Genomic DNA, 4709 nt, shown 5'->3' with positions numbered 1-4709 from the left:
TCGTGAACCGTTTATTGACTTTTATAACATATATCATAATAATGCTTTACTGGTTAAGTCCATTTATTATGACAACGAGCGCGCACTATTTATTTTAATCCGTTTGTTTTGTTTCGTCACTGTGTTTTTATCATTTTATTATCACCCACTTAACCACAACAGATTCTCATAAACAATGACACGCAAGCGACGAGCAAAGGCTGAAACCAATTATATTGCAATAAATTGGCAGCCGCAGACATATGATGCGGACGAATCGGACTTAGATGAATCTTTGGAGATTCCTTGTCCGTTACTTTCGACGCATCCTAACTACCCGCTAGAGGAGTTAGAGCTGGACCTCGAAGAGACTCTGCATACCATTCGGGAGCAGAGGACTTCGGGGATAATGATGCCAGCGGATGTCGTAAAATTAAAAGAATAATTAATTTATTTATGCGTGACATGGACATCGTCACAAGCGAGGCCAATTCTCGCTATTTACCCCCTAGCGCGACATGCGAATTCAGGGAGCCGGAGGCGGAACCAGAAGAAAACCATGAATTAATAATTCCTAGTTCCGATTCCGATGAAAACAATATGTCCTTCAGCGAGTCCGAATTCAATTCGGAAGACCAACTTCAGGTCGATAAGGGAACGACAAGAAGCCCAATGTCACGCTTTTCTTCCGGTTATTTTTCTCCCGATTTCACCAGTAAGTCGATGCTTCCTTCATTCGACTATCCCCGAGACTTACCTGGTAGTGCTTTCCATTCTTCAAATTCCCAATCTTCGAACCCCGAATCCCTAAGGAAGCAAACTCGGACTTTTAAGATCCGACGGAAAAAGGCCAACAACAATCTTCGAGCGGAACCCACGGCCAAAGAACTGTGCATGAAAACAACTTCGATTTTGGAACCTAATTCTTCAATGAAAATTCCCTGTTCCGGACGCACACCTGGAACCCACCAAAAAGTATTTTCTTACAATAAAAAGAAAAACAAATCCAACTAAAAATTTGACAATTTTATTTCTCATCATTTTCCAATTCCTTACCTATGGCAGATTGCCCAGTTCCGGTGCTGGGCGGGATCATTATTTGCCCCAGTCACTTGGTGCAATCACCGCCGAAAGGATGAACACCTGGAAAGAATTTGAGAAACCAATTTTAATCATTTTATAACACCCAAGGACAATGGAATTGTTAGTCGGTTGTGTTAGTTGTAAAGAGAATCAATTAGCTGTTAGTCTAGTCCTAATGTAGTTTGACCGACGGATGAAAGACTCCGGTCAGTCGTTGAAAAAGGCTAGCATGCAATAAAAAGATCCAACTTACCTGATTTATTACGGGGATCCATACCAGCACTGGCAGGATCGGAGCGGGAGGCGAGGGATTATACCAATATGCCCTCATCTTTCTCCACCTATGGAGTTGTTGGAAGGGGATCGCCCAACTTGGATGATTGGCCAAATCTAATAATTATATTCCAATCATTAGCAGGATGGAATTTTAATGTGTACACATTACTTACCTGATTGCATCTTGCAGAGGCAAGATGATTATCACGGTGTCCCGGAACCGTTATGGGTTCGCTATTGGCCAATCTTTCATCGGAAAGATTGTTGCCAAATAGCACAACAACCCTGGTTGAATGAAGTCATTCACCTAAAAAAAAACACGAACACATACGAAGATCAGTCTTCGATATGTTTATATAAATCGTACGTACTACTTACCGAAAAGAATATCACTGAAAAGGCTAATTTTATTACTTTTCACTTCACTATATGTTTTCCACTGCACAGCATACCGTAAACATAAATAAACAATGGATATGCTGTGTCAGATTACATTGACAGATTTATGACGTTTCGGCGAATTGTCACTCACTGACAGTTTGCCCGCCGGCGAATCAATCCCGCCAGGGGGTTCGGCCGTGCACATCGAATGTGATCGAATGTGGTGTAAATATTGTAAATAGGGTTGTAAAATTGTTTTTCGATGCGCAACTTGTAAATATTATAAATAATGTTGTCTACCCATAATACGGGATATTTTAATGATTTTAATTTGTTTATTGTATATTTTGCATGTTTTAATTTATTTCATTTTTGTATTTTAATTTGTATATATTGGTGCACGTACGTTATTGTTATTTTATCATATTTATTATTTATATTTTTAATTTGTTGTAAAGCTGTATTATGATATCGCGCGATATAAGTAGAGTAGTATAGTAAATTTTAATTTGTTGTTTTGTAAATATTGTAATAGTTTTCAATTGTTTTACATCCACGAACCGATGACGGCCGAAGATGACTTGAGAGAGTGAATTGAAAAAAAAATGCAAATCTCTTCGTGCTTTCGCATTTTTTTTCATCGGGGTGGTGGATAGTGTAACCGTTTGGTTACAAATTGTTTATTTTTGTTTTGTTTTTATGATGTTTTGTCGGAACCTTCACGTTTCTTGTGCAATAACAGTAGATGTTACCACAGAAGCGTTAGGGATTGTGCCGCTGTAAAAGAGTGAACATGCTACCAATTATTCAACATGGCATCATTATGGAAGCAAATGTCATGTTGCCGGAAAATGGATAGAAAATAGCGGGAAAATAAAGTGGGAATTTGTTATAAAAGAGTAGCCATTGCCCAATTTCGGCCTCTTAATAAAACAGGCGTCCGTGAGCTGACGACGTGAATTTCAAAGTGCAGTGTAATAAAGACCTCTCTTTTCCTACGTCTTTTTTCAAACTGCTTTCCGTCCAGCACACGGCTCGGCCCGCGAAGCCTTCAGGCTTCCGCGCCTAACCGTAAAAGACCGTGGATCCTCAAAGGAGGACCTATATCTCGGGCCGTAGGCTCTAACCGCAAAGGAGATTTCCCCTCTCTGCCGTCCAAGGTGGCTAAGCCACGGCCGGCCGATCGCGCCTACGAGGGAAGACGCCTGCCCACCATCGTCCAGCAACGCCCGCTGGCCCCGTCGGACGAAGACCGTCCGTTCACCGCTCGCCGCGCTATTCCGGCGAGATTTCGGGTCGCACAGCTCGACAGGAGTCGCTGTGTCGGCCATTCTGCTCCCGTCACCAACAGCAGCAGCGGTATGTACCGGTACCATCGTTAAAACTAGGTCACACTTAACAAATTAACACAAATTTATTAAACAGAACAACACGCACACGCCACAATTAGGAAATATAAAATATGTGCAAGTAATGTGAAAGTTCCTGTGTTGTTAGTTTTTGTTTACCGCGAAAAACCCTTGATTACCCAGTAGTTAGCCGACCCTGGGATTGCCGGAGAGTCTCTTGTGTCCTGGTCTGGCCTGGCTATTGCTAGTTGTCGATTAGTAAAAGGGGGAGTTTCAACGTATGACCGTTTTTGGTGGTAAATGATTATTTATTTACTCCTTGCTCATTCTAGAGACTAGAACTAATTAATTAGTACCAACGGCTAGCATTATTTCTAGGCTTTGCGCCACAGGCAATTAAACTCGATTCTGTTTTGTTTGCGCTGCGCACGAACCGAAACAAGAAATCTGCTGACCGCACCGACGGCTCGACTCTCACGCAGCAGCAGGCAGCAGCAAACAAACAGTTTGCCTCATCAGCAAAAAAAAAATGTCACAATGAGGCGTACATTTTTTTTTAAACTGTTTCGGTTTGTGCGGTGCGTGAAATTTGACCGGATAAAATGTAAACATTCGCATAATCACAGTGTTTTACTGTACATTTCCCAACACTGGGAGGGTTACTACCCCGAACAAGGGTAGTGAGGCTGGGAAGCTGAACCCCGGCCAGGTACCTCCAAAACCGGGGTCTCAGCCGCCCCAAACCAGGGAAATAGAGGGGGATGACGCCTCCTGGACCCTGGCCAAGAACAAGAGGAAACCGAAAACGTCAAGGGCCGAAACGAAGTCCCAGGCGAATGAGGGTAGCAAAAAGTCTAGGGTAGGCGCCAATCGCTCCAGGGGCGATGCCCTAGTCATCACGATGGACGAGGCTAACTACTCGGACGTCTTGAAGCCGATGAGGAGTGACGTCAAGCTCGGTGAACTCGGCGCCGACGTACGTCGAATAAGACGTACCCGGATGGGCGAGGTGATCCTCGAGCTGAAGCGGGGCGTCTCGCAAAAGGGCGCCGCCTACAAGAAGTTGGCGGAGGAAGTCCTAGGCGAGACGGTCAAGGTGAGGGCACTCACGACGGAGGTGAATCTAAGGGTAAAAGACCTGGGCGAGATCACCGAAGTCGAAGATCTTGTCACGGCTCTGCGGCGACCTTGTAAAGTGGAAACGCCCACCGCAGCCTTTCGGCTACGGAAAGGTACGGCAGGGACGCAGGTAGCATTGGTTCGGCTATCTGCAGCGGACGCCACCAAGGTAGTCAAGTTAGGGAGCGTCAAGATGGGATGGTCGGTGTGCCCTGTGGGCATAAACGAGCAACCCGAAGTTTGCTTCAAGTGCCTGGAACCGGGGCACAAGCAATGGAACTGCAAAGGCCCTGACAGAAGCAATCTCTGCCGACGCTGCGGATTGGAGGGATATAAGGCACAATGCTGCACGAGCCCTCCCAATTGTTTGATTTGTTCCAGTAAAGCTGTGAACAGCAAGCACCCCATGGGGGGTTCGAAGTGCCCGGCGTTCAAGCGAGCTGCAAAATCACAGTACAGGCAACGCAGCTGGCTTGCTCGTTCTCGCGCGAGTGTTTGGTGTGCGCAGGTTTAGCGGAAACG

The 4709-nt window shown here is 45.0% G+C and overlaps 1 long non-coding RNA gene across 1 annotated transcript; it reads right to left on the bottom strand.

Moving 5' to 3' along the window:
• Positions 1-990: 990 nt before the first annotated feature.
• On the bottom strand, positions 991-1786 carry LOC134203482 (uncharacterized). The gene is made up of 4 exons (XR_009977615.1): positions 1717-1786; positions 1512-1645; positions 1316-1452; positions 991-1122 (listed from the first exon to the last, which is right to left on the bottom strand). It is a non-coding gene; the product is annotated as an uncharacterized LOC134203482 (long non-coding RNA).
• Between the last annotated feature and the right edge of the window lie 2923 nt (positions 1787-4709).

Source organism: Armigeres subalbatus, unplaced genomic scaffold (assembly GCF_024139115.2).
Source record: "Armigeres subalbatus isolate Guangzhou_Male unplaced genomic scaffold, GZ_Asu_2 Contig1873, whole genome shotgun sequence".
In the NCBI taxonomy this organism is placed as follows: domain Eukaryota; kingdom Metazoa; phylum Arthropoda; class Insecta; order Diptera; family Culicidae; genus Armigeres; species Armigeres subalbatus.
This window is presented reverse-complemented; position numbering and strand designations above follow the sequence as displayed.